The following is a 14,445-nucleotide window of genomic DNA, read 5'->3' on the forward strand; positions in this document are numbered from 1 at the left end:
TGTGTCTCCCACTCTCCCACGCCTATATTGCCCCCTCCCCTCCCCACTGGTAACCACTAGTTTGTTCTCTGTATCTGTGAGTCTGCTTCTTTTTTGTTATATTCACTAGTTTGTTATAGTTTTTATTTATTTATTTATTTATTTAATTAATTATTTTTTTTGCAGTACGCGGGCCTCTCACTGTGGTGGCCTCTCCCGTTGCGGAGCACAGGCTCCAGATGCACAGGCTCAGCGGCCATGGCTCACGGGCCCAGCCGCTCCGCGGCATGTGGGATCTTCCCGGACCGGGGCACGAACCCGTGTCCCCTGCATCGGCAGGCGGACTCTCAACCACTGCGCCACCAGGGAAGCCCTGTTATATTTTTTAGATTCCACATATAAGTGATGTCACACAGTGTTTGTCTTTCTCTTAGTTCACTTAGCATAATGCCCTCCAAGTCCGTCCATGTTGCTGCAGATGGCAAAATTCTGTCCTGTTTTATGGTTGAGTAATATTCCATTGTATATATACCACATCCTCTTTATCCATTCATCTGTTGAAGGGTACATAGGTTGCTTCTGTGTCTTGGCAATTGTAAATAATGCTGCTAGCAACATTGGGGTGCATGTATCTTTTCCTACTAGTGTGTTTGTATTTTGGAGATATATACCCAGGAGTGGAAATGCTGGGTCATATGGTAAGTCTATTTTTAGTTTTTTGAGAAAGCTCCATATTGTTTTCTGGAAGTATGTTTTGAAATGTCCAAGTGCATAAGGATTTAAAAAATCTTTTAAGATAAGTTTTAATTTAGTTGTATTACAGTCAGTGAATATGGTGTGTATTTTACCTGTTCTTTGAAATGTGCTGAGAATTGTGCATAATTAATTTTTGTAAATGTTAGGGTGACTAAACATCTAAATTCTTTGGGGGGTGGGCTGAGGGGTTTCCTGGGATAAAAGACTTTCAGTGCTAAAATCAGGAAAGTCCTGAGCAAACTGAGCTGGTTTGGTTCCTTATGTATACCTGAGAATAATATGGATTCTCTCATTATTGGGTGCAGAGCTCTAAACAGATACATTAGGTCAAGTTTATTTATTTATTTTAAAACAATTTTTAGTTAAAATTTTTATTTTGAAAACTGTAGATTCCCATGCAATGGTAAGGAGTAGCACAGAGAAATTCATTGTATCCTTTACAGGTTCCCTTAATGGTAACATCTTGCAAAACTATAATATAATATCACCACCAGAAATCGATGTTGACACAATCCACCCATTTTTATTCAGGCTTCACCAGCTTTACTTGTACTCATTTGTGTGTGTGTGTGTATTTAGTTCTGTACAGTTTTATCACATGTGTAGGTTTGTGTATCCACCACCATGTCAAGATATGGCCATCACAACAAAGGTCCCTCCTTTTGCCCTTTTATCACCACAAGTACCTCTCTTGTTCCTCCTCCCCCTCACCATTCTCTCCTACCCCTAACCCTTGGCAACCTCTCATCTGTTCTCCATTTCTAAAAGTTTGTCATTTCAAGAGTGTTATATAAATGGAATCGTACGGTACTTAACCTTCTGCAGTTGGCTTCTTTCACTCAGGTAATTAATTCTCTGGAGAACTGCACATGTTGTTGTGTATATATCAATAGTTCATTCTTTCTTTCTTTTTTTTTTTACTTTATTTATTTATTTATTTGGCTGCGTTGGGACTTAGTTGCGGCACGTGGGCTCTTCGATGCTGCATGTGGGCTTCTCTGTAGTTGTGGCATGTGGGCTCTAGAGCACGCGGGCTTAGTTGCCCCGCGGCATGTGGGATCTTAGTTCCCCGACCGGGGATCGAATCCACATCCCCGGCATTGGAAGGCGGACTCTTAACCACTGGACCACTAGGGAAGTCCCAGTTTATTCTTTCTTATTGCTGAGTGGTATTTCATGTATGGTTTGACCAGTTTGTTTAGCTATTAACCCAATGAAGGATATCTGGGTTGTTTCCAGTTTTTAACTACAGTATTATGAGTAAAGCCGCTATGAACATTCATGTATAAGAGTTTGTGTGAACCTAAGTTTCTATTTCTCTGGCATAAATGCCCAAGGGTACAATTACTGGGTTTAACAATTGTTTAAAAAAATCTTTATTTTACCAAGTTCATCTGATTGACTTATGGATAATTGAGAAAGACTTTAAAGTTGATTTATTGATTTATGTATTTTGAAGCTATTTTACAAGATGCAGACAAATTCAGAATCTGTAACTTTCCATCTGTAAAATTAGAACCCCAGCTCCTGGGATAGTGGTTCAGGAATCCTACTGGGCTACTAGGACCCGAAACCCCACAAGATGTAGTGGTTTGAGCCCTCTTTAACTCTGTGACAGTAATAATGTGGTGTCATAGTTACGGAGAACATGAGAAGATTAGTCTGCAGTTGTGCATCCTTTTGATAGTAGGCATTTCATTACTTTGGTGGTCATCCTGAAGGCAGGAAGTGAGCATACTGTTTCACCCACAGATGTCCCTGGAGGAGAGGAAGTGGAGGAGGACGGCTTCCCTTTAGCTGAGGTGCTGGCTGTATATGCTGGGAGCTGGGAGCCTGGCTTGAGAAATCTGGTGTGTTTGTTTATTTGGCATAAACTGAGAAGAAAGTTCTCTTTCCTGTGGAGTTGACATAGGAGAAGAGATGCTACAGAAATATGAGAAGGCAAAGATGAGCCCTGCTAGGAAATCTCTCCCCGCTTGAAGTTCTTTTGCATTTGTGCCAGCTCCACCCTGGAGAACTTACTCCCCAGGCAGGCAGAGGTCAACTCATCCATCCCCCTGCCTCTGGGTAGCCCTGCCCCAGGTGCCTCTGACAGTCACACCTTCACATGTGAGCTTCTTCTCTGGTTGCATCTGTTCATCTTCCCAGCCCAGTTCTTCAGGCTCTTACACCCTGGCCCTCAGGGATCCCTCTTCCTTGAGTTCATGGTACTTACTGTTCTCTCAACACCAATTTATTAGCCAAGCTGCCTGGAATCATCCCCCAAGAGAGCAGGGCACTCTGCTGGTGTGAGTTTCCTATCGCTGCTCTAATAAGTTGCCACCAACGTAATGGTTTAAGACAACAGAAGTTTGTTCTCTTACAGTCCTGGTCAGAAGTCTGAAAAGGGTCAAAGTCAAGGTCTGGGCAGTGCTGTGTTCCTTGTGCAGGTTCCAGGGGGGAATGTGTCCCTTGCCTTTTCTGGCTTCTCCAGGCTGCCCTCACTCCTCGGTTCGTGGCCCCTCACAACTCCAACCTCTGCTTCTGCGACCACCTTCCCTGACCCTGACCCTCCCGCCCTCATGTAAGGACCCTCGTTATTAGACTGGGCTTCCCGGGACAGTCTAAGACAATCCCCCATCTCAATATCTTTAACTGAACCACATCTGCAAAGTTCCTTTTGCCCTGTAAGGTGACATTCACGGGTTTGGGGGACTAGGGGGAAGATGTCTTAGGGCAATCACCTGGTTGACTGTACCCGTTCTTCTCTTCTCAAGCCCATGGCCCTCTTCAGGCCCTCACTGTGCCTCTTCTGGAAGAGTCCATTAGCCCCCTGACTGGTCTCCCGTGTCCATCCAGCCCCTCTACCATCCCTTTCCACTGCAGCCAGAGTGTTTGGCCCAGAGTCTACTGGATAAACACAGACCCTTAACCCTGACTCAGGGTTCTTGACGAGCTGTCTTACCACTTTTTCTTATCTTATCTCTCACTAGTTTCCTATACATGCATTAACTACCAGCCTATTACGGCATTTATTTATTCTAACATGCCCAGGGCTTTCCTACTTCTATGCTTTTACTTCTTTCTTTGCATCTGGAATGGCCTTTGCCCTCATTTTCACCTGTCACAATCCTATTTGACCTCATCATCAAGAGCCTTAAAATGTGGATGACCGTTGACCCAGAAATTCCATTTCCATGTATAGGAATTTCATACTATGGAAATAATCCTGAGGGTTGTGCATAGATACAGCTTCAAAGATATTCATTGCAGCATTGTTTTTTATTTTACTTTATTTTTTTTGCATTGTTTTTTTTAAAAAAATTTTTATTGAAGTATAGTTGATTTACAATGTTGTGTTAGTTGCAGGTGTACAGCAAAGTGATTCATATATATATATATGTATATGTATATATTCTTTTTCAGATTCTTCTCCATTAGTGGTTATTACAAGATATTGAATGCAGCATTGTTAACAAAAAGAAAAAAGTAGAACCAATCTAAATAAACATCCAACGATATGGATCTGGTTAAATTGTGGAATAACAAGAAGTGAAATATGCAGTGAACAAAAGCCAAACACCCTAAAGTATTAATGCGTTGAAAAACACTTACGATATATTCAAAAGCAGATTACAAAACCCCCTGTACAGGAAGATTTTATTTAGAAATTATATTACATATACATTTAAAAAGACAGGACAGCAGCATTCTAAACTGTTGATGGTGGTTGTTTCTGGGTAGTGGGATTATGGGTGATTTTTATTTTCTTATTTTTATTTGTCCATACTTTTTCTCCCCTACCATGACCACATGTTACTTTTATAATAATAAAAAAGCAATTAAAACTATTAAAACAATCATTCTACCCACCCTACCCAGGCCAAGTCAACCCTGTCCCTCCCTGAAGCCTTCCGCAGCCAACATCCTGGATGAATGTGAGGGGTCTGTCCCTTGACCCTCTCGCACTGTTTGAAGCTCTTAGCACGCCCCCTTTATTTGTATTTAAGAAGTTGCTACAGAGCAATGTCTGGGTGTGGGGCTTCATCTCCCTGGTGTGAGGCTGCAGGGCTGCTCAGCCCTGGGGCGGTGCCCCCACTAGAGAGGGGTGCGCTCAGACATCCCGAGCTGGGGCTGGGGCTCAGGGATTTGAAGGGTCACTTTTGCCAAGGGTCCTGTGTCTGGAGGCTGGGTGTCGTCTGGGAAGGCAGGCTGTTTTCAAAATTCCATTCCTGTTCTCATGGAACTGGTGGTCTGATTAGGGAGATAAGGCAACAGCACATCACATGTTATAGGAAAATACGAACATTGCCGACAGATATCATGTGGGTCCTTGCCAAGTGAGTAGTAAGAGGGCAGAGGAGGGAGAGGTAGCCACAGGTCAGGGCAGAGGAGGTGTGCTCTGGGCTGGTGACGCGTCCATCAGGTCAATGCAATTTTGCCCCAGACTTATGTAAATGTAACCCAGACACTCGGGTAGCTCAAGGCTGCTGTGGGGCACAGTCTATAGCTTTCATTTCAAATAGCACGCTTTTATTTAAAAAAAAATTTTTTTTATAGATTGCGTGTGGCATGCAGGATCTTTGTTCCCTGACCAGGGATAGAACCCATGCCCCCTGCAGTGGAAGCGCGGAGTCTTAAACCGTGGACTGCCAGGGAAGTCCCTCAAATAACATGCTTTTATATACAAAGAACTTTACAGAATTCCAGGAAAACCAACAACCTCAGTGGAAAGACTAACTCAGAAAAGGTACCCTGGGCAGTTTTCAAATGTGTTTACTGATCAGTTGCATTTAATATATAAAATAGCTATTGAAACCACTGGGCTTAAGCTGTCAAATGTAAAACTCAATGGCTTGGCCTCTGACTTGGGAATTTCCTGAAGAAAGTGTCTCTTGTGGTGACAGCAGGAGTCTAGGTGTGCTAAGTGGAGTCCGGGATTGGAGAGTTGATCACCCCGCAGCCCTGTGCCCTCTGCTCACAGCACCAGCACAGCCTCCGCTGCAGCTGGTGGTTTACACAGCTCCCTTCTTAGCCAGTCAGGAATCCCAACTGTATTTATCTATGTTCCCCTGTATTTAAGGAAAATAGTCTTAATATTCCAGTCAAGAGTGTTATACTCTGACAAAATAGAAATTCCAGTGTCATTTAGAAATAGTCCTGGAGAGTCATACCAGTTACGGCTGCAGGATGACAAATGGGTGCATGACCCTGGTCCGATGTCACTGTCTGATGTCACTGTCCCCTAGCAGAGCAAACCCATGACTTTCCCTTTGCAATTTCCCCCTGACCCTCTGACGAGTGCTTTTTTTAAACCTCTGTGTTGACAAATTGGAGAGCCGCTGACAACGTCCTCAGATTTTGAGCAATTCTTTTTTTTTTTTTTTTTTTTTTTTTTTTTTTTTGCTTTACGCGGGCCCCTCACGTGGCCTCTCCCGTTGCGGGGCACAGGCTCCGGACGCACAGGCTCAGCGGCCATGGCTCACGGGCCCAGACGCTCCGCGGCATGTGGGATCTTCCCGGATCGGGGCACGAACCCGTGTCCCCTGCATCGGCAGGCGGACTCTCAACCACTGCGCCACCAGGGAAGCCCTTGAGCAATTCTTTCCTTGCGATGTCAGCCCTGGATCTACTTTTTAATATTTTATGCTAATGAAACAGCACAGGGAGTTCATCAAGCATTTCCAGAACACTTATTATGTGCCATGCTCAGACCAACGTACTTGGGAAATTACAGGGATGGGTAAGGCGTGGTCTTCTAGGAGAACAAAGAGTGGAGGAGATAAGATTTAAAGAGGAAAATACAAGGCAAGATGAGTTTCCCTAGAGACATGCAGGGTGGTTCAAAGATAGGAAAGTGGTTTCTAGACAGGTAAGTGGGGATGAGGAGAGCAGGAAAGGAGAAAAGCCTCCTGGAATAGTATACGTGTAATAGAAAACACATGAACTTTGCATCAGACAGACGTGGGTTCAGAGCCGGCTGTCTTTTCGTAACGCGGTGATCTTTTGCAAGTTACTTAGCCTGTCTGACCCTCAGCATCCTTATCTCTGGGGTGAATGGTTGTTAGGAGGTGTAGTGGGTTGAATGGTGCCCCTCCCCAGAAGATATGTCCACATTCTCACCCCCGGGACCTGTGAATGTGCTCTTATTTGGAAAAAGGGTCTTTGCAGATATACTTAAGGATATCACGATGAGAGCACCTTAGATTACATAGATGGGCTCTCATGACAAGTGTATTTTTAAGAAATACAGAGGGGAGACACAGAGGGAGAAGGGGAGACAGTGTGAAGACGGAGGCAGAGATTGGAGCGATGCAGCCACGGCCAAGGAAGTCTGGAGCCCCCAGAAGCTGGAAGAGGCAGGAAGCTCTCTCTCTCTCTTAGAGCCATTGGAATAGCTTGGCCCTGTTGCCATCTTGATTTCGGACTGCTACAGAACTTTGAGAGAATACATTTCTGATGTATTAAGCCACCCAGTTGTGATAGTTTGTTACTGCAGCCCCGGGAAATTCTACAGGAGGATTGTGTGTAAGAATGCATGTAAAGCATGTAGCAGAGTGCCTGGCACCAAAGGCCAAGGGAAGGATAATTAGCAGAGAGAAGGAATGGGGGGAGCGGGAGTGCCTTTTGGACGGTGAAACTGTGTGAGTGAGCACAGGAGGTGTCTGGGGAGCGAGGCCAGTGGGCGATGAGTGGGGTGCACGGTGGGGTCGGGTGCCGGTGCCCATGGGGGCCCAGGAGGAAGTTAAGACTGGTCATGAGGCCTGAGAAGGAGGAAGGTCCACAGAAAGAGAGGTGGTGGGGTCTCCGGAGGCCATTGGCTTCCAGACCCAGAGATCATGCCAACAGGCCCTGGAAGTTGCTGGGCTGCTGATCTTTAAAGAAGTCCCGTGGGAGGACTTCCCTGGTGGTCCGGTGGTTAAGACTTCGCCTTCCAGTGCAGGGGGTGCGGGTTTGATCCTTGGTCGGGGAGCTAAGATCTCACGTGCCTTGTGGCCAAAAAGCCAAAATATAAAAACAGAAGCAATGTTTCAAATTGCTCAAACAAATTCAATAAAGACTTTAAAAATGGTCCACATCAAAAAAATCCTTAAAAAAATAAATAAATAAAAGAAGTCATATGGGCTTGGAAAGGGGGAAGCAGAGAGAGGGGTGGACTAAAGAGTTGAGATCAGTGTTTTCTGAGCCCTGGATTCTTGTGTCACCCTGACTGTAAAGAATGTTAGATTTAATTTGATTTAAAGAAATTAAAAGGATGTGACACATCTTGAAAACGCAAGTTTGTGGACTAAGATTCACATTCTCCACAACAGATTTGAAGATGAATGTTTAAAACTTTTGTAGTATTTTTGGAAGGCTACCCAAGAAACTGGAGACAGTATTGCCTCTGAGAAGGGACCTAGGAGACTGGTAGGGTGACCAACTGTCCCAGTTTGCTGAGAACTGTCCCAGTTTTAGTAATGAAAATCCCATGTCCCCAAAAGTCCCTCAGTTCAGGGCAAACTGGGACAGTTGGTCACCCACTAGGGAGGAGGGGAGATTTGATTTTTCACTGTTTCCTTTCAAACATTTTGTGTTTGTACTTTTACTTTGTACCCATGATACCTAACACCCCTCGCGCCCAGAGCATCAAACAATCCCCCAAACCCCTGTAACATAAAAAACCCCACCATAAGTAAAAATTAAAGGTAAATGAAGAACTGAGAAAAACATTCACATATTAATGTGAGGAAACAAAAATATTATTCCTAATCTCTAAGGAGCTTTTACAAATTAATGGGAAAAGATAAACATCTCCATTGAAAAGGAGCTAAAGACACTAGCCAGGGGACTTCCTTGATGGTGCATTGGTTACGAATCCACCTGACAATGCAGGGGGCACGGGTTCGAGCCCTGGTCCGGGAAGATCTCACATGCCATGGAGCAGCTAAGCCTGTGCTCTAGAGCCCTCGAGCCACAACTACTGAGGCTGTGTGCCACAACTACTGAAGCCCGCATGCCTAGAGCCTGTGCTCCACAACAAGAGAAGCCACTGCAATGAGAAGCCTGTGCTCTGCAATGAAGAGTAGCCCCCACTCGTGGTAACTAGAGAAAGATCCCACGCAGCAACGAAGACCCAACGCAGCCAAATAAATAAATAAATAAACTAGCCAGAAATTCACAAAAGAAGAAATACAAATGGACAATATTAGAAAACATCCCCCCAATATTTAAAGGGATGAATATTAAAAAATAATCTCATATCAGTTTTTGCCAGTTAAATTACTAAATAATAAAAAAATAACTGTCTTAGTCAGCTCAGGCTGCTGTAACAAAATACCACAGAGTGGATGGCTTAAACAACAGACACTTATTTCTCACAGTTCTGGAGGCTGGAAGTCCAAGAACAAGGTGCTTGCAGATTTGGTTCTTGGTGAGGGCCCACTTCCTGGCTTGCATACGGCTGTCTTCTCCCTGTGTCCTCATATGGTAGAGAGAGAAAACGCTGGTGTCTCTTCTGTTCTTATAAGGGCACTAATCCCTCCATTGGGGCCCCACACTTACAACCTCATCTAACCCTGAATACCTCCGAAAGGCCTCATCTCCTTATGCCATCACGTTGGGGGTTAGGACTTCAAAACATGAATTTTGGGGGACATAAACATTCAGTCCATAACTAATAAAATGCCATGGAAGGGTAAATTGATATCGTTCTTGGCAGGATGTATGTAAGTCTTAACAATTTTTGTGACTTTTAACCCAGTGATTTTTTTCACATCTAGGAGTTTGTTTTAAGGCAATAAGGCCTTGTATGTGAAGATGGGTGTGCAAGGATGCTGGTCCCTCTGCTATTTGTGAGAGCAAAGCCAACATGCCAAGGTCACTGGCATCAGGGCTTTATCTTGTAAGTGAAAATTTCAACTGTCCAGAAAACTAGAGAGGATAATATAAAGATATTCATGTTCCAGCCATCTTTTTATAAAAATTTACTTTTTTATTGAAGTGTAGTTGAATTACAATGTTGTGTTAATTACTGCTGTATAGCAAAGTGACTCAGTTATACATATATATATTCTTTTTCATATTCTTTTCCATTATGGTTTATCACAGGATATTGAATATAGTCCCCTGTGCTATACAGTAGGACCTTGTTTATCCATCCTATACACCAGTGTGCGTCTGCTAATCCCAAACTCCCTATGCAACCCTCTCCCACTCCCCTCCCCCTTGGCAACCACCAGTCTTTCCTCTATGTCCCTGATTCTGTTTCAGTTTCATAGATAGGTTCATTTGTGTCATATTTTAGATTCCACATATAAGTGATATCATACAGCATTTGTCTCTTTCTGACTTCACTTAGTATGATAATCTCTAGTTGCACCCATGTTGCTGCAAATGGCATTATTTCATTCTTTTTTAATGCAGAGTAGTATTCCATTGTATATATGTACCACATCTTTATTCATTCATCTGTTGATGGACATTTAGGTTGTTTCCATGTTTTGGCATGTTCCAGCCTTCTTAATGTGTTTCCATATTTGTCTCATATTTTTGGAATTATTAAGTAAATAAAACATATACAGAGAGATATAGCCCCTCATGTACCACTCTCTGGATCCTGTCCTCTCTCTTCCTCCCTAAAGGTGACCACTACCCTGAATTTAGTGGTTATCCACCATACATGTTGACTTTTCCTGCAATTAAACATATTTATAAGCAGTAATATACTGTTTTATTTTACATGGTCTTTATTTAGCTTTACATAAATACTATCATGCTGTAGAGAGTCTCTGACACTTGCTTTTATTTTCTGCTCAACATTATTTTGGGGATTTATCCATGTTGGTAGATGCAGCCTTGATTATTTTTGACTGCTGTTTGGTATTTCATAGGATGAATGTATCACCATTTATTTATTCATACTGTTGAAGTATATTTAGTTGTTTACATGCTTGTGAACTACATTCACTGCTGCAGTGAACATTCTGTGCAAGTTGCTTTGTGCATGTAGGTGAAAGTTTCGCCAAGTGATATGCCCAGGAGTGCATGTGCTGGGCCATGGGAAGAGCATCTTTAAATCTCTTAGCTATTTCCAGATTTTCCTCCAAAGTGATATACCACTTGTCCTAACAACAGCAAATAGTTCCAATAGCCCCACATCCTGGCCAATGTGATGGGAAGATAGCTATGTGGTTTTATTTTGGATTTCCCTAGTGACCAGTGGGGTTGAATGATTTTTCATATGTTTACTAGCCAAATGGGTTTCTTTCTTTTCTGTGAATTGCCTTTCTATATCACTTATCTATTGTTACTGGGTAGTTTGTCCATACCTTAATTTTTTTAAAAAAATTAGGATACAATTTAAAAAAATAAAAAGAAAGGAAATTCCCTGTCAGTCCAGTGGTTAGGACTCAGCACTCTTACTGCCGTGGCCTGGGTTCAATCCCTGGTGAACAAACTAAGATCCCACAAGCTGCATGGCACAGCCCCCCCACCCCAAAAAAGGTATAACAGACATGTAACATTGTATCGGTTTCAGGTATACAATATAATGATTTGATATTTGTAAATAGTGTGAAATGATCACCTCAATTAGTCTAAGTAACATGGTAACACATAGTTACAGTAACAACTTTTTTTCTTGTGAGAACTTTTAGGATCCACTCTCTCAGCAGCTTCCCGATACTGCATGCCGTATTATTAGTTGTAGTCGCCATGCTGTAGGATACACCCCATGACTCACCTGTTTTATAACTGGAAGTTTGTATTTGTGACCCCCTTCACCCAGTTTGCCCACCCCTTACCCCCTGGGGCCTCTGACAACCACCAATCTGTTCTCTGTTTCTATGACCTTGGTTTCTTGTTTTGTTGTTGTTGCTGTTGTTGCTCGTTTTTTGTTTTTGTTTTAGATTTCACGTACAAGTGACATCGTTCACGTATAAGTGAGATCATTTACGTATAAGTGACATCATTCACTGTATAGGTGAGTTTTTGTTTCAGATTCCACGTATAAGTGAGATCATTCACGTATAGGTGACATCATTCATGTATAAGTGAGATCATCCACATATAAGTGAGATCATTCACGTATAAGTGAGTTTTTGTTTTAGATTTCACATATAAGTGAGATCATGTATTTGTATTTCTCTGGCTCATTTCACTTAGCATAATGCCCTCAAGTTTCATCCACATTGTTGCAAATGGCAAGATTTCCATCTCTTTACGGCTGAATAATAATATTCCATTGTATATATACCACATTTTCTACATCCATTCCTCTATCAGTGGATATATCAGTTGTTTCCCTATCTTGGCTACTGTGAATGATGCTGTAATGTACATGAGGGTGCAGACATTTCTTTGAAATAGTGATTTAATTTCTTTCAGATATATACAGGGAAGTGGGATTACTAGATCATATGGTAGTTCTATTTAAATTTTTTTGAGGAATCTCCATATTGTTTTCCATAGTGGCTCTCTCAGTTTATATTCACACCAACAGTGCACAAGTGTTCTCATTTCTCCACATCCTCACCAACATTTATTATTTTTTACCTTTTTGATAATAAAAATTTTGATAATAAAAACTTATCTTTTTGATAATAGCCATTGTCCATTTTTATTGATGATTTAAAATTTGAAATTGTCTGAACTATTCTTAATCTTTTGCTTTCCACAAGGATTTTGTATCAGCTTGTCTAATTTCATGAAAAACCCTGTTACATTTTGATTGGAATTGCATTTAATTTATACAGTAATTTGGAGATAATTGGTATCTTAACAATCCTGTGATTTCAGTAAGTATGAGCACAGTGTATCTCCCTGTTGGGTCTTCTGTTATGTCTTGCAATAAAATTTATGATTTTCTGCATAATGGTTGTGTGCAGATTTTATTGTATTTATCGTTAAGAATTATTTATTTATTCTTAAGAATAATTTATTTTTATTGTATTCTTATTGTATTTATTTCTTGTTGTTTTACTAATAGGGTCACTTTAAATAGTACATTTTGTAATTATATAGGAACATAATAGATTTTAAAGATTAGTCTTATTTTAGCAAACTGCTGAACTCTAATAAAATTCTCTTATGTAGAATTCTCTGGAATTTTTCTACGTAGACAGTCATATCTTTAAATAATAACTATCTTGCTTTTTTTTTTTCTTTCTTTTGCTGTACCACACGGAATGCAAGATCTTAGTTCCCTGACCAGGGATCAAACTTGTGCCCTTTGTGTTGGAAACACAGAGTCTTAACCACTGAACCATCAGGGAAATCCCTCTTGCTTTTTCTTTTTGAAGCCATATACCTTATATTTCCTTCTCTTTTTTTCTTTTCTTTTCTTTTTTTTTTTTTTTTTCTGTACTGACCTGGACATCTGATCCAGTGTTGACTAGCAGTGATGATATTGGGCATTTTTGTCTTGTTCTGATTTTTAAAGGGAAAGTGGCTTATATTTTTACCACAGTTGTGAGGTTTGCTCTATTACTCAGGTCAAGGACACTCCCTTCTTTTTGTGGGTTACAAAGATGTTTTTGTGTGCTTGTTTTCCATAAGTGGATGTTGTTGATTTTTACCCAAAGCTTTTTCCACCTTGCCTTATAATTCAGTAATTTCTTTCTTTATACATTTTGAGCTGATATTATGAAGTGCACATAATTATAGCTTTCTGGTACATTTCTCTTTTTATCTTCTTTGTATCTTTGTCTGTAATAATGACTTTTTTTCTTAAGGTCTATTTTGTCTGATAGTAGTATAATCAGCTTTCTCTTGGTTATCATTTGGCTTTTCTTTTTTTTTTCCTTGAAGGATTGTGTCTTTATGTTTTAGGCCTAGCTCTTGAACATTGCTAGATGTGTGTCATCCAACCTGATAAACTGTTTCTTTTTACTGTTGACTATCATTGTTTGGATTTTTGCTATCTTATTTTTCACTATTTGTGGTGCTGTTTCTTTGTTTTCTCCTGGGTGAGTCTAGATGTCTTTGTTTCCAGCTCCCCACCCTCCACCCCTCAATGGTTTGGAAAACATACATTCAATTCTATTCTTTTAGCATCCTCTCTTAAAATTTGACTGTGCATTCCAACCACCACAAAGTCTACAGTTACCACCTCTTTCTTTCTTCTGAGCAATACAAGGACCTTACTACACTTCCACTCTCATCACCCCCTCCCCATCCTAGGTGCTATTGCTGTCTGGTATTTTGGTTCCATCTTATTTTTTAACTCTCCAGTTTATCCTTATTATTGTTATTGTTTTATGCAGTCACTGCCTGCTCCTCTTTACCCCCATATTTACCAATTTCTTTCTTTATCTTTTCCTCTGGCATTTTCTTTGTGGGTTTAATTTTCTTCTTCCTGAAGTATCTTCTTTAGTAGTTCTTTCAGAAAGGACTGTTAATAATAAACACACTGCCTGTTTTCTGAAAAAATGTTTCTACTTTCCCCAATCTCTGAATGATAATTTAACTACCTAGTTAACCCCCTCACACATCCCCCTGACCTTAACCTTCATGTGCTTCTTTTAGACTGCCAGGGTCTGAACCTCTGTGCTCAAGGCCCAGAGTATTGAGGAGTTAATGAGCCCAGGAGCAGCCCTTGACAGTTAAGGACCAGTGTAGGTTATTTTAGAAATACCTCTGCTTTCTTGACCCAGGAGTGGGATAATTCTGTGGCACGTGTCTTAACCTTTCTCCTAGACTTTCCTCATGGATGAAGCTCAGCTGACCATGTGGTAGCTGGCTTAATAAACA

This window comes from Hyperoodon ampullatus, assembly GCF_949752795.1.
Source record: "Hyperoodon ampullatus genome assembly, chromosome: 11".
Taxonomy (NCBI): Eukaryota; Metazoa; Chordata; class Mammalia; order Artiodactyla; family Ziphiidae; genus Hyperoodon; species Hyperoodon ampullatus.